The sequence below is a fragment of the Strongylocentrotus purpuratus genome, unplaced genomic scaffold (assembly GCF_000002235.5).
Source record: "Strongylocentrotus purpuratus isolate Spur 01 unplaced genomic scaffold, Spur_5.0 spur5_scaffold_10, whole genome shotgun sequence".
Lineage (NCBI taxonomy): Eukaryota > Metazoa > Echinodermata > Echinoidea > Camarodonta > Strongylocentrotidae > Strongylocentrotus > Strongylocentrotus purpuratus.
Genome location: NW_022145595.1, coordinates 10,461,607 through 10,487,402, shown reverse-complemented (window position 1 = coordinate 10,487,402; position 25,796 = coordinate 10,461,607). Strand labels below are relative to the sequence as shown.

Below are 25,796 nucleotides of genomic sequence, written 5' to 3'. Positions count from 1 at the left end.
ACTTGACTTCCAACCTCGAGATCCCTGGTTCGAGTCCGGGTGTCTCCAACACTTTTTTTCTTCACTTTTTTTTCCTTTTGACCTTCACTGTACCATCTCCTTTGATTATTTAAACACGTAGATTCGCAAATAATGTCATAAATAACCCTTTTTACTTTATTATTACCCTATTTTCACTTAATCCATTACTTTTTGCGTGTAATCCCTACGGGAAATGACTTTTTCTCAAATCTGAAGTCTACATTCCTGTCTTTTGCGAGCAATATCGCCGTTATTTCGGCTTGGATTTTGTTGATTTTTGAGTATGTTGTAGCTGAGACTATATGCTATCTAAATCAACCCTCATTTTTTCAATAAGATGTCATGATCGCGCTCATGATCATGATCATGGTCATCACAGTCATCATTATCATAATGATGCTAATCATTTATCAATTACATTTTCATTTCTTTGAATAAGATAAAATCGTCAAAAGGTGTTCTTCATGATGTAAATTAGAGTCAAATGTGTAACTGGTTACTGCACAGGGTCAAAGGTCAAATATTGTTTCAATCTATCTTCCCTAGATCCATGATGATCAAGGAGACACAATTTAATCTTGACATATGAATAGATCATAATGGGAGAAGCATATGAATGGGAGAAGCATTTTACAAAATAATATATCGTGTAATGCATTATTCGTTATGTAAACCATTATCATACGTATCACCTAATTCGTCTAAGTGACGAATTAAAGTCTAGTATTTATTTTGTGTCTGTACAGAAGAAATTATTATTATTCTTCCTCAATTTTGTTCGCAGGATATCTCAAGAATGGCAAAAGCCATTATCATGAAACTTGCCATGATGATAGATATTAGTCTAACTTAGAACTGCGTGACTTTTCATAGACTCAACGTCATCGTGACGTCATCCAGGCGCCATTTTGTGAAAATCAACTTATGATCATATCTTCACAACGGAAAGTAATTTTTCATTCATATTTACCATGATTAAGATCAATATCCGTCCGGTCAATTTCAGATCAGTAAACGTGCGCAAATACGCGCGTGCGCGTTCATCCGCGTATTTACGCGCGCGCAAAAATTTAAAATGCTCTAAATCATCCCAAATTTTTTTTGCATACGTTTCAGGCCACATGGAACATTTGACAAAAAAATTACGCACACGCGCATGCGCGCGCGTTTTTGCGCGTACTGGCATTTTGCAACATAGAATCGCCGATTTTTTTCTGTCATCATATTTGGTACATTTTTCCAAGCATTTTGATAATTTGTTCACCTTTTATTAACGCAATGAGCGTCCGTCAAAGTTGACAGCACGCGCGGACTTGCGTTATCTTTATCCACAATACATGGGCAAAAACATGTCTGTATAAAATTCATTGTAACTCTTTAGAATAGATAGAAACTCCTAATATTTTTTCATATTTGGATAGATTATGAGTTGGAAATATGATTTCATGTCTCATTTGATCCTCAATTAACTCATGACGTCATCATAATGGCCTCCAAACTCAAAATTTTAATTTGCCTATTATGGCGTCAGCATATTTTTGAAAAATTGATTGTATCTCTGTAAATATGGATCAATTTTCTTTTAAATTTTGATATGTTCTAGCTGAGATAATTTTCTACAAATGCAGTATCCACAATTTTTATTTTTGACAAAAGTATCATGGTGTATTTTTGCGATTAAAGGAGGCATGTCAATTTTTCGCATTTTGCGTGTATTATCTAAGGAACATGACTTTTTCTCAAAACTGGATTCTACACTCCTGTCTTTCGCGAGCAAAATCTCCGTTGTTTTAGCTTCGTTTTCGCTGAGCTTTGGATATGTTGTAGCTGAGACAATGAGCTAACAAAAGTGTGCACTTTATTTTTCGATTAGATACCGGGATCATGCTCATATTTCACTTGCAAGGTAGGATTTCTGAATTCCAATTCCCGTTTACGTGTAATCGCTATGGGAAATGTTTTGGTATATCGGTAACGCACTTGACTTCCAACCTCGAGATCCCTGGTTCGAGTCCGGGTGTCTCCAACACTTTTTTTTTTCACTTTTTTTTCCTTTTGACCTTCACTGTACCATCTCCTTTGATTATTTAAACACGTAGATTCGCAAATAATGTTATAAATAACCCTTTTTACTTTATTATTACCCTATTTTCACTTAATCCATTACTTTTTGCGTGTAATCCCTAAGGGAGATGACTTTTTCTAAAATCTGGAGTCTACATTCCTGTCTTTTGCGAGCAATATCGCCGTTATTTCGGCTTGGATTTTGTTGATTTTTTAGTATGTTGTAGCTGAGACTATATGCTATCTAAATCAACCCTCATTTTTTAAATAAGATGTCATGATCGCGCTCATGATCATGATCATCATGATCATCATTATCATAATGATGATAATCATTTATCAATTACATTTTCATTTCTTTGAATAAGATAAAAATCGTTAAAAGGTGTTCTTCATGATGTAAATTAGAGTCAAATGTGTAACTGGTTACTGCACAGGGTCAAAGGTCATATATTGTTTCAGTCTATCTTCCCTAGATTCATGATGATCAAGGAGACACAATTTAATCTTGACATATGAATAGATCATAATGGGAGAAGCATATGAATGGGAGAAGCATTTTACAAAATAATATATCGTGTAATGCATTATTCGTTATGTAGACCATTATCATACGTATCACCTAATTCGTCTAAGTGACGAATTAAAGTCTAGTATTTATTTTGTGTCTGTATAGAAGAAATTATTATTATTCTTCCTCAATTTTGTTCGCAGGATATCTCAAGAATGGCTAAAGCCATTATCATGAAACTTGCCATGATGATAGATCTTAGCCTAACTTAGAACTGCGTGACTTTTCAAAAACTAAAAATCATCGTGACGTCATCCAGGCGCCATTTTGTGAAAATCAACTTATGATCATATCTTCATAACGGAAAAGTATTTCTCATTCATAATTATCACGATTAAGATCAATATCCGTCCGGTCAATTTCAGGTCAATAAACGGGCGCTAATGCGCGCGTGCGTGCTCGTCTGCGCGTTTACGCGCGCGCAAAAAATTAAAATGCCCTAAATTATCCCAAATTTTTTTTGCATACGTTTCAGGCCATATGGAGCATTTGTTAAAAAAATTACGCACACGCGCATGCGCCCGCGTTTTCGCGCGTACTGGCATTTTGCAACATAGAATCGTCGAATTTTTTCTGTCATCATATTTGGTACATTTTTCCAAGCATTTTGATAATTTGTTTACCTTTTATTAACGCAATGAGCGTCCGTCAAAGTTGACAGCACGCGCAGATTTGCGTTATCTTTATCCACAATACATGGGCAAAAACATGCATATATAAAATTCATTGTAACTCTTTAGAATAGATAGAAACTCATAATATTTTTTCATATTTAGATAGATTATGAGTCGGAGATATGATTTCGTGTCTCATTTGATCCTCAATTAACTCATGACGTCATCATAATGGCCTCCAAACTCAAAATTTCAATTTGCATATTATGACGTCAGCTTATTTTTTGAAAATTGATTGTATCTCTGTAAATATTGATCGATTTTCTTTTTAATTTTGATATGTTGTAGCTGAGACAATTTTATACAAATGTAGTATTCACAATTTTTATTTTTGACAAAAGTATCATGGTGTATTTTTGCGATTAAAGGAGGCATGTCAATTTTTCGCATTTTGCGTGTATTCTCTAAGGGACATGACTTTTTCTCAAAACTGGATTCTACACTCCTGTCTTTCGCGAGCAAAATCTCTGTTGTTTTAGCTTTGTTTTCGCTGAGCTTTGGATATGTTGTAGCTGAGACAATGAGCTATCAAAAGTGTGTCTTTTATTTTTCGATTAGATGTCGGGATCATGCTCATATCTCACTTGCAAAGTGGGATTTCAGAATCCCATTTCCCGTTTACGTGTAATCGCTATGGGAGATGTTTTGGTATATCGGTAACGCACTTGACTTCCAACCTCGAGATCCCTGGTTCGAGTCCGGGTGTCTCCAACAATTTTTTTTTCTCACTTTTTTTCCTTTTGACCTTCACTGTACTATCTCCTTTGATTATTTAAACACGTAGATTCGCAAATAATGTCATAAATAACCCTTTTTACTTTATTATTACCCTATTTTCACTTAATCCATTACTTTTTGCGTGTAATCCCTATGGGAGATGACTTTTTCTCAAATCTGGAGTCTACATTCCTGTCTTTTGCGAGCAATATCGCCGTTATTTCTGCTTGGATTTTGTTGATTTTTGAGTATGATGTAGCTGAGACTATATGCTCTCTAAATCAACACTTATTAAGTTTTTTCAATAAGATGTCATGATCGCGCTTATGATCATGATCATGATCATCATGATCATCATTATCAAAATGATGATAATCATTTATCAATTACATTTTCATTTCTTTGAATGAGATAAAAATCGTCAAAAGGTGTTCTTCATGATGTAAATTAGAGTCAAATGTGTAACTGGTTGCTGCACAGGGTCAAAGGTCATGTATTGTTTCAATCTATCTTCCCTAGATCCATGATGATCAAGGAGACACAATTTAATCTTGACATATGAATAGATCATAATGGGAGAAGCATTTTACAAAATAATATATCGTGTAATGCATTATTCGTTATGTAGACCATTATCATACGTATCACCTAATTCGTCTAAGTGACGAATTAAAGTCTAGTTATTATTATTATTGTTATGAAGGTTGGTTTGAAAAATATAAAACAAATATATCATGCACTTTTTCAAGCCACTAGTTAACATTTTGGATTCCTCGGCGACAGAAATGGCACTATTTTCTTCGTGGCTACGCCCCTCAGAAAATAGTGCTTTTCCTGCCACCTCGATCCATAATTTCAACTAGAGCCTCTCAGTGTATGGTAAATTTGACCCTCCACAATTCAATCTTTTGTTAAGTTCAGTCTTTTTATAATTAAATGCATGCAAACAAATCTATATAATGTCCTAACTTCTGTTTGTCCCTGTTAATATAATTCATGTTTATTTCTACCATTTAATTTGTGAAACCATATGGTTGGAATACTCCCAAGGAAGTGGAGATGGTGCTCATTGTTCGTGAATGAATCCGATTCGGTAATAACATCTGTAAAGCGCTTAGAGACGGTATTTATTACTGAGCGCTACACACACATCCAGGGGGTGTTTCACAAAGATTTTAAGTCGAACTTAACCCCAATATCGACTTAAAAATTATGGAGAGCATTTGTAGCCTTAAAATAAAATATATTCAAAAGCCAAATTTCAAGTATTTTAGACTTTTCATAAATTCTTCATCAAGAACATGAAATCTCCCATGATAATAGAAAATATGAATGATATGAATCAACATTTCATGCCTTTTGAAATAACTTTTACACAATATTTGCAAAGTTGCTAACGGCTTTCCATAACTGTTAAGTCCAACTTAGACATAAGTTCAACTTAGGGTCTTTGTGAAACACCCCCCCCCCCCCTGATCATTATCCTTATGCTTCACCCTCATTCCTGCACTCTCTCTTGACACGCAGGTGGTGATATTTTGGGGCTATATGAACAGCCTGATCAACCCGATTTGTTACGCTCTTGCAGACGAGGCGTTCAAGGATGGATTCATACGGATCCTGAGCCTCAGATGTCTACAGGGTAACAGGAACCTGCTGTCTCTTAGAGCCGGCGACTTCTAGACAGATCGACCCTTTCGATTTTTATTTTCTTCGGGAGGGGGGGGGGAGGAGGGTGTGGGGGCGCTCAAGGACCGTTGTATAATAATCTGGACTTTCAGAACGGTGATAGAAATTTGCCTTTTTTATAGAGCGAGTAGTAGCAAGACCAGTAATTTTAGATAGAGGCATCGATGGGCGTGTATGTGTGTGTGTGTGGGTGTGCGTGTGTGTGTATGTGTGTGTGTGTGCGTGCGTGTGTAGTTGTGCGTGTGTGCGTATTTTGGACAAAGGTGTGAATTCATACTTGATTTTTGATGTAATTTTCTATAGTTTACATTTTGAGTTTTTAATTTTCTTGATGAAAGATAAAAATCAAATGTACCATGCACTTTCTTCGAGACACCTGTAAATTACGTTCTGAGGTCATATTTATTACAGTTTTAAACAGTTTCATTCACCAGCATGTTGTAAACACTTTACATGTAAATACCAAAAAAAAATGATGGACCTATATTGATGCTAGTAGCTAAAAATTTCAATATGGTTGTTATATAATGATATTTTACATGTGATTGTTATTTGTTTTACTTTTTATTATAGCTTAAATTAAATCATAAGAATTTTAAAATTTGATTATTTGGATAGTCCCATATCTCATATTTCATATCTATCCAAACTCACACAACGAGTGGCTTTCTAACGCCTTCGCACATATCTTATTAAAAAATAATTTAATTGATAATTTTCAATCTGCCTACCGCCCACACCATAGTATGGAAACGCTGCTAACTAATCCTGTGGACAGTATCCTCTCTGAAATGGATAAAGGTAACATTACTTTTCTTGTGGCACTTGATATGTCAAGTGCTTTCAACACTATTGACCACACAATACTTGTTAAGAGACTACAGTCTATTGGGGTAACAGGCACTGCGTTGCAGTGGTTTTCATCATACATTCATAAAAGAACCCAGTATGTCTCTGTAAATAACTCTCAATCCGACAAAACTTATCTTTCATATGGTGTGCCACAAGGGTCTGTTGGTGGCCCGTTAATGTTTTCTGTCTACCTTGAGCCAATCAGTACAATAATTAGAAAGCATAATATAAAGTATCATTGTTACGCTGATGACATTCAGCTTTTCATTTCTGTACATTCTTCCTCAGATGCAATTGCCGATGCTAGGAGAACTTTAGAAGCCTGTATTCATGACATGAAAGGCTGGATGGATTCCAATGGTCTTAAAATAAATGAAAATAAACCTGAGTTTATCATGTTGGGCTCTAAGAATTCTTTACTAAGAGCAAATCATACTCATTTAAGCTTGCATGTAGGTGGCGAAGTTCTAAAGCCAGCCTCAAAGGTCCGTAACCTCGGTGTGATATTTGACAATAATATGTCATTTATTGAACATGTATCTAGCACATTAAAGTCTGTGAGATATCAACTGCGGAACCTTGGGTTCAGACGAAAATCTCTGACTCAATAGCATGTGAACAATTAATCCATGCATTAATCTCATCTCGCTTAGATTGTTGTAATTCTATTCAATTTGGACTCACAAAACAGCAGCAAGACAGACTGCAATCCCTCCAAAATTCCAGTGCAAGACTCCTTACTTTCACACCAAGAATGTCTTCTATTACGCCTATATTACGCTCTCTTCACTGGCTACCTGTCCAGAAAAGGGTCCACTTCAAAATTATGTTACTTGTTTATCGGGCTCTCCCTGGAATTTCGCCGCAGTATATTAAAGACTCACTACACCCCTACAATCCAACTCGTACCTTGAAGGCCCGGTCACACAGCCCTCCACGGGCGTATCGCGGCCGAATCACGGCCAAAAATTTCTGCCCGTGAAGCAGACGCTGTTGGACGCTTTGAGGTCGCGATAAAGACGCGATACAGCCGTACTTTACCCGTCGTTACACGCGGTAAGAAATTCACACGCGGTTGGCCGCGCGAAAAAGTTTTGGGCTGCCCAAAAATTTAGACCGCGGGTAATCGCGGGCGGTACACGTGGTACACACGCGGTAAAGACGCGGTACAGACGCGGAACGAACGTGCTAGGACGTGCTACGGCCGCGGTTAAGACGTGGTTACACGCGGAATTGGACGCGAAATTTTAGCGGGTAATCGCGGGTGGAGCACGGTCATAGCACGTTTGTTCCGCGTCTGTACCGCGTTGTTATCACGTGCATTAGCGTGTGTACCGCCTGTAAGCGTGGTAGGCCGCGGTACCGCCGCGCTTCACCCGCGATAAGGACGCGGAACAGTTTCCGGCGTCTGTTCCGCGGGCATACCACGGGTAAACTGCGGGTAAGCCAATTTTGCACATTTTCCACCACGGGCAACCGCGGGCAAAAAAAAAATCGCGAAATTTTACCCGCGATACAGACGCGAAAGGCTGTGTGACCGGGCCTTGAGATCTGGAAGTGATAATTTGCTGCAAATTCCCCGTACCCGTCATTCATGGGGAGACCATGCTTTTTCGCATGCAGTAGCCAAATTATGGAATAAGCTTCCCTCATCACTTCGCTGTATTGCAACGTACTTCACCTTTAAAACTCATCTAAAGAGACTTACCTATTCCATCTGTAAGTTGTATCAGTTTATTTTAATGAATGCATAATTGATATGTTATTTGTATATACATCTGAAATTAATTAGTTATCACCCTTTAGTCTCATTGGCTGCCCGTGTGGGGCCTGTTGGCCTCAGATGCTAGAGCTTCTGTGAATAATGTGCTGACTGGGCTAGTCCCTTAAATTGTCAGTGAACGGAGCAGCTGGAGGGCACCGGCCCCCATCGGGCAGAGCTGAGGATTGAAATGGGTTATAAAAATATTGCAAAATTATTTACTTTACTTGTATCAAAGAGAACTGTTGCTGAGCTAGCGCCATGAGCGTCCCTGGATAGTGTGTGCGCTCTATAAATTTGCACTATTACTATTATAAGGACCACCTCCTTTTCTGACTGCTACCATGCAGGCTAAGCAATTTTCCTTGTGTTTTTAACGATATTTATTCATATTTGTAAATTGATTTTTTTTTCTTCTTCTGTGTTCAACTTTGTTATTAATTGTAATTGTGTGGTATCTGGTATACTGTTTTATTCACTATTACTATTATAAGGACCACCTCCTTTTCTGACTGCTACCAGGCTAAGCAATTTTCCTGGTATTTTTAACGATATTTATTCATGTTTGTAAATGGATTTTTTTTCTTCTTCTTCTGTGTTCAACTTTGTTATTAATTGTAATTGTGTGGTTTTTGGTATACTGTTTTATTCACCCTGTATGCTTGTTCATTGCTTGGCAAAATAAATTGAATTGAATTGAATTGAATACTATATTTAATTGCGGTGATTTGTCGGTTACGAGCAGATAGTCCTGGCAGGCTTCGATATTCTATAAAACTAGAAGCTATCTGGACAGTACTTCAACAGGAAGCTGGATAGAGACACTTCGTCACATCAAGCTACGAGAAAGCATATCATCATTTCACCGAAATCTACTCGAACACCGCATCCAAATCAGGTAGGCCCAACATCTCTTACATTATGTCTGTTACATATAAGACGTCTTTCTGACTGCGTCAGTTTGTAATTGTATTGATAATGATTTCGATTATTTAGTAGCGCTAAAACAAAAAGTACCTTCGATGCTACTTATAAGTATCGGCTTGCTTGGTGATGTAGATATAGTAGGCTTACACACACTCAAGACAGAAAGAGTATCGACAACCGTTTTTAGGACTCCCCCCCCCCCCCCCTCTCACATGGTGCAATCGTAAGCTACTGTATACAAAGTAACATAATGTGATGAGAAACATAAAACTCAAAAATAGGTAAATCAAACTTTATTACTAAGAGAAGAAATATGTTTAATGAGTCTTTTGAAAGAGGCGAGACAGCTTAATTCTCTGATGGAAAGGGGAATATTGTTCTATGTTTTTGAAGCAGCAACTGTATAGCGTTTTTTGGTGGTTGACTCTTGGTTCCAGAACCTTGCAATACACACAAATTCTTATATGCTGGATGATCAACATTTTTTTGGTCGATTCCACAGTGTTTCATTCACAATGCAATCGCATGACCAGAACTCAACTTCATCTTTAATTGGTGGATTGAACTGATCTAGAGGTCGGATGACCTAAGGGTTATTTTATATATCATATCTTGTAATTGGTTGTCTTCGTAAGGGTCCTCCTGATTGGCTAATATTATCATGTGATATTTAAGCCTCGTCGGGTGCCGGAGTATTTAAATGCCATATGTGCGGGGTTTTGTAGCTGAGTTTTATTTCATTCCGTTACCATGTTTAGGATATGCTGCTAGTTTTACTCGTCTATAGGGCCGCCCAGCCTCTGAGAGAATCAGCTATTTCAAAATGTTCTTAAATAATTAATCTTCGTTTGTAACTACTGGAGCTTCCGCTGACTTTATAAATAATAAAGTGGACATCAACTGTATATCCGAGCTTCTTTCGTTTTCATTTTGTTTTCTGAACTTGTCGTCACCGACCCATTACGGGCCCATTACACAGACTTACAAGTACCTTCCTAAAGTTATCATCACTGAAACACAAATTGGCAACACTGTAACGTATATTGCGACCCCCTCTTCAACTGAACCGACGAATTCATAAACTTTAATTTTCTCAGTTATTGATGACTGAGCGAATTATCGGCCGGCACAATTTTCAATTTATTTTGGAAAAAAAAAATAATTGTGCTCCTTTGGTGGGATGTGAGCACAATTTTTTTTTTTTTTTTTTTTTTTTTTTTTTGGGGGGGGGGGGGGGGCCTCGATAATTTGAAAAATCGCACCCCCCCCCCCCCCCTTGAGCGCCAGGGTAGGGGGCCCATCTCCAAAAAAGGGTAAAATTAATGTGTTTTAACCATGTTTTTTCTCAGAGGAGGCCCCCCCCCCCTAAATCCGCCACTGATAGAAGGTCCATGATTTCAGAAAGCAAAGAATATGATTGAATGAAGACATTCTGAAGCCTTCCCCTTGCATTGATCAGAGCTTCCTGCAATTCCCGTATTTTAAGGCAGCCTGTCGTCTCTAAGCCTGTTATTTAGTTGAGCGCAATTTGTTCCTTTAGTTTCCGTTATAACTTCATATTGTTCGATTTCGGCTTTGTGTTCATTCTTGATGAGTGGTAAAAGGAAAGTTTCAGTACGTCGCGAATCTATGCTGACATTCTTAATCGTGTTGCAATTTCACCGTAGCTATGTACCGAATCAAAAATGTATTTCATGTTTATTCTATTTTCCTTAGATTTTGAAAATGGCGTCCAAAACCATGATTGCTCTCTACTTTCTAATTGCCTTGGCTGTGGCAGCAAGTGTTTTAGTCGAAGAAGATGAGATCGACAATTTTAATGCGTTGAATGTCGAGAAAAACGTCAAAGACGGTAAGCAATTAATTTATAATGTTGTCAACCAGCTAAACGAATACCATTACAAAGCAACCGACCAAGTAATTTCATGCTTGTGCGGTCACATATTAAAATTTGCCAACATGTCATTGATTTTTCGGCATTATCCGACCAGATTTTAAGAAAGTTTGCACTGACAAGGAAGATACTTTCTTTCACTTTTATCCTTGCCGATGATTTTTTGTGATAAATTGAGTTGCCAACCGAATTTCGTTTAATTTGATTTGTTGATTTATTATTCTTTCGATCATCTTTCGTCTTTTATTTTTGTATTGTTTTAGTCAAGGAAGATGAGATCGACAATTCTAAGGCGTTAAATGTCAAGGAAAACGGGCCCCCAGGAGTTCAAGTAAGCAATTCATTTTTAATCTTGTCAACCAACTAAACGAATACGATTACAAAACAACCGACCTATAATTCCAAGAGTCGTATATAAATGTTTGTACGGTTACCTATCGAAATGTGCCAACATGGCAATGATTTTTCGACATAATCAGACCAAATACTTTCTATCACTTATTATCCTTGCCGATGATCTTTCGTGATAACTTTAGTTACCAACCAAGTTTTGTTTTAATATTGTTTTAATCATTTTTTAATCTTTTATTTTTGTATCACAGAGTGTAGGCACTTAACAAAAAATCATGACACATGAAGGCTTTTAAGTGCGCATAATTTCGATCAAAAAGACTTTGCATAACATTTTTTTTTTAAACATTATGAAGGGCATGCTTATTTTTTATAGAAGTCAGGCTCTACCCAATCCATATTTTTCCCATATGTATCTTCATAATTGTTGTCATAATTGCGTGAAATTTTACACATAAGAGGGGAAGAAAGGAACCATGCAAGTTTATCGGGTAAGAGTTTGCCAACACTGGGTAATCAACCAAGGTTGGGTAGATTCCATCCAACAAACATGCATATTCCTATTTTGACCTCTTTGCAAAATTGTACCCAACTGTATACTGCTTTAAGAGTGAATATATACACCTCTTCATTATCCCGCTAGCAGAATCACACCATATCACATAACAATACTGTTTCTGAAATGCAATCGGTGCATGCACATTGTCAGTGATATAGCAACAAAATTCCTTAGAATTTGTTTTCATATTTTTTACTAAATCTTTATATTCTCTCTTTTCTTTAATTCAACAGTAGGGAAAAAGTAGCTTCGAGAAGATCGGGAAGCATACTAGCTGGATCTTTTCCATGTGGTCAGACGTCTGCTCTGTTTGTTGAGACTTTTGGCAAATTAATGCGAGAAAAACAATCATCGGTGATCAGTCACCACTGACCTTAACCCTAATCCCAACGAATTCATAACCTTGCCCCTAAAATATAAAAATTCAATAAATATATATAATACAATTTGAATGTCGTTTCAAAAGTAAAGTATCAATATGCCTACATGTAGCCCAATATAGTTTTGTGTTGATAACAGGTTAGTCAATTCACTGGAAATTTGATTGTTTTGATATAATGCATTGAAGAGTACAATCTTGTACATGTGCTTCATGGCTGTGTAGATAAAACGTGAAAATGAAACCATTGAGGGGTAAACATTAATAAGTTGTAAATTGTCAAATTTGTAATCAGCTGCTTTCTTCTCTGACAAACTGTGCACAAAACTGTTTCATTAAATGCAATGACGTAATAATTCCTCCTCGGGTTAATTTACTTTTGTTCATGTTGTGAGAGGGGTAACTATGAAAATTAGAAGAGAGAGATAAAGAGAGAAAAAAAGAGAAAGAGGGAGGAGAAGAGATAGACAGGGAGCAGGCATATCAGAGAGTTAGAGAGAGATTGTAGAAAGCGTGTATCGAAGAGGATACGAGAGAGAGAGAGAGAGAGAGAGAACATATGGGCAGGGAGATCTATTATGTTTAATTAAATACAAACATCTTCACAAAACTATATTAATACCCGTACATTGGTCTATCTCGTTACGTTCTGTTGATGATGATAATGGTTTCTTTGATCTGTTCAATGCCGTAATCATCTAAAGTTATGAAACATAAAACTGTTGATAGTGTGAATTAGGCAGACATGACAATAAAATTTTGTGTGTGTTTGTGTGTGCGTGAAGTTGTGCGTGTGTGCGTGCGTCGTATTTTGGACAAAGGTGTGAATTCATACTTGATTTTTGATGTATTTTTTTATAGTTTACATTTTGAGTTTTTAATTTTCTTGATGAAAGATAAAAATCAAATGTACCATGCACTTTCTTCGAGACACCTGTAAATTTATGGATCTTCGGTGATTGGTCCCTTAGAAATAGTGCTAAGCCAGTCACAGATAATTTATAATTTCTACTGAAGCCTCTTAGTACATGGTATATATTTCAAATTATAAATTCAAATTTCATCTGGAAACTTGCCATATAATTATAGTCTATCGTTGAAATGATAGATGAGGTAAAACAGCGTTGGTGTATTAAGTGAACTTACCATATTCAGAATCTGAAGAAAATACACAGACAAGACCAGGCGTGCCGGAAGCAGTTTGGGATGGGGGGGGGGGGGCAAACATTCCAGGGGGCTCACCTTCCAGGGGCAGTGACGTAATGAGAAAAAACGCTCGGAAGGGGGGGGCAGACGAAAAATCTGCATCACCACCAGTCTTACACGTAACATGCAGGTACCGCGGAACGTTTTTCAAAGTTGAGTATTAACAATCAGGTAGAGCGTAAATTGGCGTGGGGTCCAGGGCATGAGCCTCGGCAGGGGTCAAGGGGCTGAGCCCCCGGAAGCTCAGGGGTTTTAGGTATTTAATTACGGTTAGTTGAGCATCCAGGGGCCCTCTTTAAGGCCATTGACGTGTTCCGGGGGGAGCCCCCAGAAGTTCAGAGGTTTTAATATTTAACTCCAGTCAGATGAGCATCAAGGGGCCGCCTGAGGGCCCTTGGTGGGGTCCAGGGGGCAGAGCCCCTGGAAGCTCAGGGATTTTGGGTAGTTAATTACGGTCAGATGAGCATCTAGGGGCCGTCTTAGATCCCTTGGTGTGGTCCAGGGGGCAGAGCACCCGGAAACTCAGGGGTTTTAAGTATTTAATTACGGTCAGATGAGCATCCAGGGGCCCGCCTTAGATCCCTTGGTGTGGTCCAGGGGGCAGAGCACCCGGAAACTCAATGGTTTTAAGTATTGAATTACGGTCAGATGAGCATCCAGGGGCCCGCCTTAGAGCCCTTGGTGGGGTCCAGGGGCAGAGCCCCTGGAAGCTCGGGTTTTTTAGATATTTAATTATGGTCAGATGAGCATCCAGGGGCCCGCCTTAGGACCCTTAGTGGGGTCCAGGGGGCAAAACCCCTGGAAGTTCAGAGGTTTTATTATTTAACTCCAGTCAGATGAGCATCGAGGGGCCGCCTGAGGGCCCTTGGTGGGGTCCAGGGGGCAGAGCCCCCGGAAGCTCAGGGATTTTGGGTAGTTAATTACGGTCAGATGAGCATCCAGGGGCCGCCTTAGATCCCTTGGTGTGGTCCAGGGGGCAGAGCACCCGGAAACTCAGGGGTTTTAAGTATTTAATTACGGTCAGATGAGCATCCAGGGGCCCGCCTTAGATCCCTTGGTGTGGTCCAGGGGGCAGAGCACCCGGAAACTCAATGGTTTTAAGTATTGAATTACGGTCAGATGAGCATCCAGGGGCCCGCCTTAGAGCCCTTGGTGGGGTCCAGGGGCAGAGCCCCTGGAAGCTCGGGTTTTTTAGGTTTTTAATTATGGTCAGATGAGCATCCAAGGGCCCGCCTTAGGACCCTTGGTGGGGTCCAGGGGGCAAAACCCCTGGAAGCTCGGAGTTTTTAGATATTTAATTATGGTCAGATGAGCATCCAGGGGCCCGCCTTAGGACCCTTAGTGGGGTCCAGGGGGCAAAACCCCCGGAAGCTCGGTTTTTTTTAGGTATTTAATTACGGTCAGATGAGCATCCAGGGGACCGCCTTAGGGCTCTTAGTGGGGTCCAGGGGCGGAGCCCCTGTAAGCTCTAGGGTTTTAGGCATTTAACTACGCCAGATGAGCATTTTTTATATCTTATTAGTGACATTGGCAGGTCACTTATTTTTTCTCTCCGTCTTTCTTCCCTTTTCTCTTTAACATACTTTTTCAAAAAGGGGGGGGGGCTGGAGCCCAGCCACTTAGCAGACCATGACATAAAGGCTTCAAAATAAGCGTATTTTTCGCCCGACCGAAATTTGGGAATTTCTTATTTTCCAACAAACGCATGAAAAGGTATGTCTTACATAAAAATGGAGAAAAAATACCGGAAAATCATGTCATAACAGCAACATTTGTAAATCACTGGTATCGAATAAGAAATACACCCCCCCCCCCCCCCCATCAGTACGCCAGCGTTCAGGGGCTCATGTCTTCTCACCTCTATAACAACAAAAAAACAGACACGCTTTCTCGCACAATATGTCCACGATATGCGCGTATCGCTATTATAAAGACCTCCATTGATAAATACCGTATAGGTGGCATGCGCAGTGTTTATGAAATTTAATTCCTGTGAACTTTCCTTTTCTTTGAATGGAATTGTATATGTGATTTAATTCAGGTTTTTATTCTTGTTATGTTCTTTTGGGTTAAAAATACAAACCATGTTTACTCCTTTACTGCTTTTTTTTTTGAGGGGGGAGGGGGCGTTTTGCCCCCCCCCCCCCACTTTTTTGACTGGGGGCAACTGCGCCCCCCCCCCCCACTTCCGGCGCCTATGGACAAGACAGTAAAAGAAGGGAAATGCAAGAATGATGACATTGACGATGATTCAAAGTTTGGATAAAAAATAATCAAACAATACGTTCTGACGTCATATTTATTACAGTTTTAAACAGTTTCATTCACCAGCATGTTGTAAACACTTAAAAGGTAAATACAAAAAAAAATGATGGACCTATATTGATGCTAGTAGCTAAAAATTTCAATATGGTTGTTATATAATGATATTTTACATGTGATTGTTATTTGTTTTACTTTTTATTATAGCTTAAATTAAATCATAAGAATTTTAAAATTTGATTATTTGGATAGTCCCATATCTCATATTTCATATCTATCCAAACTCACACAACGAGTGGCTTTCTAACGTCTTCGCACATATCTTATTAAAAAATAATTTAATTGATAATTTTCAATCTGCCTACCGCCCACACCATAGTATGGAAACGCTGCTAACTAATCCTGTGGACAGTATCCTCTCTGAAATGGATAAAGGTAACATTACTTTTCTTGTGGCACTTGATATGTCAAGTGCTTTCAACACTATTGACCACACAATACTTGTTAAGAGACTACAGTCTATTGGGGTAACAGGCACTGCGTTGCAGTGGTTTTCATCATACATTCATAAAAGAACCCAGTATGTCTCTGTAAATAACTCTCAATCCGACAAAACTTATCTTTCATATGGTGTGCCACAAGGGTCTGTTGGTGGCCCGTTAATGTTTTCTGTCTACCTTGAGCCAATCAGTACAATAATTAGAAAGCATAATATAAAGTATCATTGTTACGCTGATGACATTCAGCTTTTCATTTCTGTACATTCTTCCTCAGATGCAATTGCCGATGCTAGGAGAACTTTAGAAGCCTGTATTCATGACATGAAAGGCTGAATGGATTCCAACGGTCTTAAAATAAATGAAAATAAACCTGAGTTTATCATGTTGGGCTCTAAGAATTCTTTACTGAGAGCAAATCAACCTCATTTAAGCTTGCATGTAGGTGGCGAAGTTCTAAAGCCAGCCTCAAAGGTCCGTAACCTCGGTGTGATATTTGACAATAATATGTCATTTATTGAACATGTATCTAGCACATCAAAGTCTGTGAGATATCAACTGCGGAACCTTGGGTTCATACGAAAATCTCTGACTCAAAAGCATGTGAACAATTAATCCATGTATTAATCTCATCTCGCTTAGATTGTTGTAATTCTATTCAATTTGGACTCACAAAACAGCAGCAAGACAGACTGCAATCCCTCCAAAATTCCAGTGCAAGACTCCTTACTTTCACACCAAGAATGTCTTCTATTACGCCTATATTACGCTCTTTTCACTGGCTACCTGTCCAGAAGAGGGTCCACATCAAAATTATGTTACTTGTTTATCGGGCTCTCCCTGGAATTTCGCCGCAGTATATTAAAGACTCACTACACCCCTACAATCCAACTCGTACCTTAAGATCTGGAAGTGATAATTTGCTGCAAATTCCCCGTACCCGTCATTCATGGGGAGACCATGCTTTTTCGCATGCAGCAGTCAAATTATGGAATAAGCTTCCCTCATCACTTCGCTGTGTTGCAACGTACTCCACCTTTAAAACTCATCTTAAGACTTACCTATTCCATCTGTAAGTTGTATCAGTTTATTTAAATGAATCCATAATTGATATGTTATTTGTATATACATCTGAAATTAATTAGTTATCACCCTTTAGTCTCATTGGCTGCCCGTGTGGGGCCTGTTGGCCTCAGATGCTAGAGCTCCTGTGAATAATGTGCTGACTGGGCTAGTCCCTTAAATTGTCAGTGAACGGAGCAGCTGGAGGGCACCGGCCCTCATCGGGCAGAGCTGAGGATTGAAATGGGTTATAAAAATATTGCAAAATTATTTACTTTACTTGTATCAAAGAGAACTGATGCTGAGCTAGCGCCGTGAGCGTCCCGGGATGGTGTGTGCGCTCTATAAATTTGCACTATTACTATTATAAAGACCACCTTCTTTTCTGACTGCTACCAGGCTAAGCAATTTTCCTTGTGTTTTTAACGATATTTATTCATATTTGTAAATTGATTTTTTTTTCTTCTTCTGTGTTCAACTTTGTTATCAATTGTAATTGTGTGGTATCTGGTATATTGTTTTATTCACTATTACTTTTATAAGGACCACCTCCTTTTCTGACTGCTACCAGGCTAAGCAATTTTCCTTGTATTTTTAACGATATTTATTCATGTTTGTAAATGGATTTTTTTTTTCTTCTTCTGTGTTCAACTTTGTTATTAATTGTAATTGTGTGGTATTTGGTATATTGTTTTATTCACTATTACTATTATAAGGACCACCTCCTTTTCTGACTGCTACCAGGCTAAGCAATTTTCCTTGTATTTCTAACGATATTTATTGATGTTTGTAAATGGATTTTTTTTTTCTTCTTCTGTGTTCAACTTTGTTATTAATTGTAATTGTGTGGTATCTGGTATATTGTTTTATTCACTATTACTATTATAAGAACCACCTCCTTTTCTGACTGCTACCAGGCTAAGCAATTTTCCTTGTGTTTTTAACGATATTTATTGATGTTTGTAAATGGATTTTTTTTTTCTTCTTCTGTGTTCAACTTTGTTATTAATTGTAATTGTGTGGTATCTGGTATATTGTTTTATTCACTATTACTATTATAAGGACCACCTCCTTTTCTGACTGCTACCAGGCTAAGCAATTTTCCTTGTATTTTTAACGATATTTATTGATGTTTGTAAATGGATTTTTTTTCTTCTTCTGTGTGCAACTTTGTTATTAATTGTAATTGTGTGGTATCTGGTCTATTGTTTTATTCACTATTACTTTTATAAGGACCACCTCCTTTTCTAAATGCTACCAGGCTAAGCAATTTTCCTTGTATTTTAACGATATTTATTGATGTTTGTAAATGGATTTTTTTTTCTTCTTCTGTGTTCAACTTAATTGTGTGGTATCTGGTATACTGTTTTATTCACCCTGTATGCTTGTTTATTGCTTGGCAAAATAAATTGAATTGAATTGAATTGAACACTATATTTAATTGCGGTGATTTGTCGGTTACGAACAGATAGTCATGGCAGGCTTCGATATTCTATAAAACTAGAAGCTATCTTGACAGTACTTCAACAGGAAGCTGGATAGAGACACTTCGTCACATCAAGCTACGAGAAAGTATATCATCATTTCACCGAAATCTACTCGAACACCGCATCCAAATCAGGTAGGCCCAACATCTCTTACATTATGTCTGTTACATATGAGACGTCTTTCTGACTTCGTCAGTTTGTAATTGTATTGATAATGATTTCGATTATTTAGTAGCGCTAAAACAAAAAGTACCTTCGATGCTACTTATAAGTATCGGCTTGCTTGGTGATGTAGATATAGTAGGCTTACACACACTCAAGACAGAAAGAGTATCGACAATCATTTTAGGACTCCCCAGTCCCCCCCCCCCCCCCCCCCCCTCTCACATGGTGCAATCGTAAGCTACTGTATACAAAGTAACATAATGTGATGAGAAACATAAAACTCAAAAATAGGTAAATCAAACTTTATTACTGAGAGAAGAAATATGTTTAATGAGTCTTTTGAAAGAGGCGAGACAGCTTAATTCTCTGATGGAAAGGGGAATATTGTTCTATGTTTTTGAAGCAGCAACTGTATAGCGTTTTTTGGTGGTTGACTGGTGTGGATTTGGGAATAATTAATGTAAATTCAGTTGTTGCCTGCATTTCTTCAGACATTTCTTCGCCTCTTGTGGAGCGGGCTTTTAGTGCACATTAATCAGGAGCTATGCTTTGGCAACTCTGAGGGGTGCGATGGCCCAGTGATTTCGTAATCGGGAGGTCCCGGGTTCGTAACACTAAAGGGCGCTAGGCGTCCTTTGGTAAGGCATTAATCCTCATTACTCATCTTGAGTTATTACACTGACTCTTTGCTTACACAGATGTAGTGGTACGCTAACTTAGGCAACACATTGAACTAAAGGGGGCGCTATAGCAATAAAGGAGTCGGGTTGAGTTGATCAATTGTACGGTTATTAGTTTGACTTTATATACATCTAAAAGTTGAAAAGCATTAATTATGTTCCCGATAGTATGCCGGGAACGGGGGGCCGTTTCTCGAAACCAACTCCATGACAGTCATATCTTTGTCGGCGACCTACGGAGATGTCATGAAGCGGATAAACCGTTTCACAAAGCCATGACAGACATGATATCGATATATCGCGATACTAGCAGCTCAAGAACATAGTCTTTGTCACGATCCATTTGATTTATCAAGAATAACCCAAAACAAGTTTTGTGGCTAAAATTGTTCAAAAAGAAATATATTCATATAAATTCTCCTAAAATAAATAATAAATAGTGTCATTATCATATTTACATCATCAAACGATTTGCATATTTCTGTAAAGATTCTTAAATTGAAGAAAAACCGGTGAGTGTTTTTTTTTCGACAGTCGAATCAAAAATTAGTTGAAGGATACCGTAATGTGATAGTTTATCAATACGTACTTTTTTGTTTATTGTGACGAGAAATTTTAGGCAAAATGTCTTTTCTCAGCCAGTTTTTATTCTAGAGTCTCATAAATACTCGTTATATAATTGATTTGATGTTGAAAATATAATTTGGATGAAGTAAATAGAGAGGGGAAAATAATGCACATAGGCCCCAAAGGTATGACGGTATCCTAAGAAAAGACTATGGATCGACTATGGAAAACGGTGTGTAACATTCTTACCTCTCTTATTTTATATGTTATAGTTTAATGATTTGGGATTTAATGTTTATATTAAGCTTTTTAAAGTTTCTGTATAATTTGTATTCTCACTTTTGTACATTTGCATTTCGCATCCCAGAGAATTACGTACCGAACTCGTCTATATTTTTCTCAAAATGATAGTGAAACTAATCGTCCATTTCGCGGCCCATGGAATGGCAACAAACTGACTTGTGATGGCGCTTTACAGCAATTAAAAAGATATGACAGGTTCGGAGCAGTGACAACTCGCTTGTCGCGGAAGTTGTCGCTCATCTTGGCAAAGACGGCTTCGTGAAACACTTAGCTGACAAGTTGCATGACAGTGGCGAGATGTCGTTGATCTTGTAGTTATGACGGTTTCGAGAAACGGCCCCCGGGGGCCGTTTCTCGAAACCGTCATAGGTCTTGAATTCCTGCATTAGATTACAGGTGTTCATTTTCGATAATTACGTTAGCCAATAGACTGTTTTTCTGGGGACCTGACATTCTCGCGAAGCTATAGCCTCCTCTCATTTTCGTCGGTGCCTAGTTCAAGTCACTCTATCTATTATGCTTTGTCATTGTTTAATTAATACTCCTCTCTTAAAGAGCAGGTTGAGTTTTGGGAAGAGGTGACAAATAATTTGTGAGCGTTATCATTCTTTTCATGCAAGTGTGGAAGAACATCAGATAAGACATGTACCCAGAAAAGCATGGCTCTTCAAATGCCTTCATATTCTAAATATGTCATGTAACATCGTAAAACTCCAGGGTATGATTTTTACGCCACGTGTTCGTGTAGTCCCATATACAGCTTTCTGTGTACAGTGTTTGTAACTTTACCAAGACTTGGCTAAATTTCTTATCATTTTGATGATTCCAGAACCTTGCAATACACACAAATTCTTATATGCTGGATGATCAACCTTTTCTGGTCGATTCTACACCGTTTCTTTCACAATGCAATCGCATGACCAGAACTCAACTTCATCTTTAATTGGTGGATTGAACTGATCTAGAGGTCGGATGACCTAAGGGTTATTTTATATATCATATCTTGTAATTGGTTGTATTCGTAAGGGTACTCCTGATTGGTTAATATTATCATGTGATATTTAAGCGTCGTCGGGTGCCGGAGTATTTAAATGCCATATGTGCGGGATTTTGTAGCTGAGTTTTATTTTATTCCGTTACCATGTTTAGGATATGCTGCTAGTTTTACCCAGCCTCTGAGAGAATCAGCTATTTCAAAATGTTCTTAAATAATTAATCTTCGTTTGTAACTACTGGAGCTTCCGTTGACTTTATAAATAATAAAGTGGACTTCAACTGTATATCCGAGCTTCTTTCGTTTTCATTTTGTTTCTGAACTTGTCGTCACCGACCCATTACGGGCCCATTACACAGACTTACAAGTACCTTCCTAAAGTTGTCATCACTGAAACACAAATTGGCAACACTGTAACGTATATTGCGACCCCCTCTTCAACTGTACCGACAATTTCATAAACTTTAATTTTCTCAGTTATTGATGACTGAGCGAATTATCGGCCGGCACAATTTTCAATTTATTTTGGAAAAAAAATAAATAATTGTGCTCCTTGGGGGGATGTGAACAATTTTTTTTTTTTTTTTTTTTTTTTTTTTGGGGGGGGGGGGGGGGGGCTCGATAATTTGAAAAATCGCACCCCCCCCCCCTTTTTTTTGAGCGCCATCTCCAAAAAAGGGTAAAATTTACGTGTTTTAACTGTATTTTTGCTCAGAGGAGCCCCCCCCCCCCCCCCTCCCCCCTGAATCCGCCACTGATAGAAGGTCCATGATTTCAGAAAGCAAAGAATATGATTGAATGAAGACATTCTGAAGCCTTCCCCTTGCATTGATCAGAGCTACCCGCAATTCCCGTATTTTAAGACAGCCTGTCGTCTCGAAGCCCGTTATTTAGTTGAGCGCAATTTGTTCCTTTAGTTTCCGTTATAACTTCATATTGTTCAATTTTGGCTTTGTTAGTCAATGAATTTTTTATGACATGAAGAATGCGATGCATATATATTTATATTTTAATATCTCTAATGTTCACCTTATAATATTCATATTTGTCTTGCAATGTATCTTTGTATTTTATCAACATGTACATAATTGTTTTCCCTCTCTGTCCATCTGTCCCCTTTCTCCCCTCTCTCTCTCTCTCTCTTTCTCTTTCTCTTTCTCTCTCTCTCTCTCTCTCTCTCTTTCTTTCTCTCTCTCCTGCTTTCCCATCTCTCTTTCTTTTTAACTCAAATTTTTAAATTGAAATATTGTATAAGATTAATGGTATATAGTATATACACGCTCTTCATAATTATGTAGATTATAGTGTGACATTTTAAAATGTATACTTGCTTTTTTCCAGCAATTTACTCATGTGCAATTCAGTTACTTTTTTACTGTGATATCACTTGAAATGTATAATTGTCTTCACCATCAATGTTTTATTCATGCACAATTCAGTTACTTGTAAGTTTCAGTACATCGCGAATCTATGCTGACATTCTTAATCATGTTGCAATTTCACCGTAGCTATGTACCGAATCAAAAATGTATTTCATGTTTATTCCATTTTCCTTAGACTTTAAAAATGGCGTCCAAAACCATGATTGCTCTCTACTTTCTGATTGCCTTGGCCGTGGCAGCAAGTGTTTTAGTCGAGGAAGATGAGATCGACAATTCTAATGCGTTGAATGTCGAGAAAAACGTCAAAGGCGGTAAGCAATTAACTTCTAATGTTGTCAACCAACTAAACGAATACCATTACAAAGCAACCGACCAAGTAATTTCATGCTTGTGCGGTCACATATTAAAATTTTCCAACATGTCATTGATTTTTCGACATTATCCGACCAGATTTTAAGAAAGTTTGCAATGCACTGACAAGAAAGATACTTTATATCACTTTTTATCCTTGCCGATGATTTTTTGTGATAAATTGAGTTGCCAACCGAATTTCGTTTAATTTGATTTGTTGATTTATTATTCTTTCGATCATTTTTCGTCTTTTATTTTGGTATTGTTTTAGTCAAGGAAGATGAGATCGACAATGATAATGAGTTGGATGTCGAGGAAGACATGCCTTATACTCCCCGCAGGAGTAGAAGTAAGCAATTAATTTCTAATCTTGTCAACCAACTAAACGAATACGATAATTACAAAACAACCGACCTATAATTCCAAGAGTCGTATATAAATGCTTGTGCGGTTACCTATCGAAATGTGCTAACATGACAATGATTTTTCGACATAATCCGACCAAATACTTTCTATCATTTATTCTCCTTGCCGATGATTTTTCGTGATAACTTTAGGTTAGGTACCAACCAAGTTTTGTTTGATTCGATTTGATTTATTGATTTATTATTGTTTTAATCATTTTTTAATCTTTTATTTTTGCATCACAGAGTGTACGCACTTAAAAAAAAGTTAGACTAGGTTGTTTTCGTAAGTCAAGCATGAACAATATTTCCAAATCTAAAAAAAAAAAAGAAAAAAAGAAATAGAATGCTCCTTCTATGAATGATAATAATCCATCTCTTCATTTTTCGATACGACACCTCTATCACATAGTTATGAAAATGAGAAAGGTCAAGGAAGACGAACTTGAAAAGTCGGCAATATATTTCTTTCGCTCTTATCTTTACCACCTCTGTTACCAGCCTCGAAATGATCAATGCCATTGTGAACGTAAAGATTAGGTTGATAATAGCAATACTTTTAACGCTGATATATGACTCGTGGATGTGCAGTACAGAAATAAAAACAATTTTATTGGTAATATTTACGATGGTCATGATCAATGGCATTGTAATTTTAAATGAATGTGTTGTTGTTTTAAAGAATACAAATTAAGGAGTACTCAACAATCATGACACAAGAAGGCTTTTAAGTGCGCATAATTTCGATCAAAAAGACTTTGCATAACATTTTTTTTAAAAACATTATGAAGGGCATGCTTATTTTCTATAGAAGTCAGGCTCTACCCAATCCATATTTTTCCCATATGTATCTTCATAATTGTTAGGGTTGCGTGAAATTTTACACATAAGAGGGGAAGAAAGGAACCATGTTAGTTCATTGGGTAAGAGTTTGCCAACACTGGGTAATCAACCAAGGTTGGGTACATTTCATCCAACAAACATGCATATTCCCATTTTAACCTCTTTGCAAAATTGTACCCAACTGTAAACTGCTTTAAGAGTGCACATAATTATACACATCTTCATTATCCCACTAGCAGAATCACACCATATCACATAACAATACTGTTTCTGAAATGCAATCGGTGCATGCACATTGTCAACAAAATTCCTTAGAATTTGTTTTAATATTTTTTACTAAATCTTTATATTCTCTCTTTGCTTTAATTCAACAGTAGGGGAAGAGTAGCTTCGAGAAGATCGGAAAGTATACTAGCTGGATCTTTTCCATGTGGTCAGACGTCTGCTCTGTTTGTTAATTGAGACTTTTGTCAAATTGATGCGAGAAAAACAATCATCGGTGATCAGTCATCACTGACCTTAACCCTAACCCCAACGAATTCATAACCTTGCCCCTAAAATATAAACATTCAATAAATGTATATAGTACAATTTGAATCTCGATTCAAAAGGAAAGTATCAATATGCCTACATGTAGCCCAATATAGTTTTGTGTTGACAACAGGTTAGTCAATTCACTGGAAATTTGATTGTTTTGATATAATGCATTGAAGAGTACAATATTGTACATGTGCTTCATGTGTAGATAAAACGTGAAAATGAAACCATTGAGGGGTATACATTGATAAGTTGTAAATTGTCAAATTTTTAATCAGCTGCTTTATTCTCTGACAAACTGTGCACAAAACGGTCTCATTAAATGGAATGACGTAATAATTCCTCCTCGGGTTAACTTACTTTTGTTCATGTTGTGAGAGGGGTAACTATGAAAATTAGGAGAGAGAAAGAGAGAAGAGAGAGAGAGAGAGAGAGGAGGGGAGGGAGGAATAGCCATGGAGCAGGCATATAAATAGAGATAGATAGTAAGGGAGCAACTCTTTTCAGAGGATACGAGATAGAAAGAGAGAAACAGATGAGGCAGGGAGATCTATATATGTTCGATTAAATACAAACATCTTCAGAATGTCTATCTT

General features: G+C 37.7%; 1 long non-coding RNA gene across 2 annotated transcripts; it reads left to right on the top strand.

Annotated features, from left to right (window-relative positions):
• The first annotated feature begins 8,727 nt into the window (after positions 1-8,727).
• On the top strand, positions 8,728-25,536 carry LOC105437926. Of its 2 annotated transcripts, none has more exons than XR_004063026.1 (4): positions 8,728-9,248; positions 23,241-23,376; positions 23,688-23,765; positions 25,038-25,536. It is a non-coding gene; the product is annotated as an uncharacterized LOC105437926 (long non-coding RNA). The 2 variants fall into 2 exon arrangements; XR_004063025.1 differs by lacking the exon at positions 8,728-9,248 and adding an exon at positions 18,851-19,108.
• The last annotated feature ends 260 nt before the right edge of the window (positions 25,537-25,796 follow it).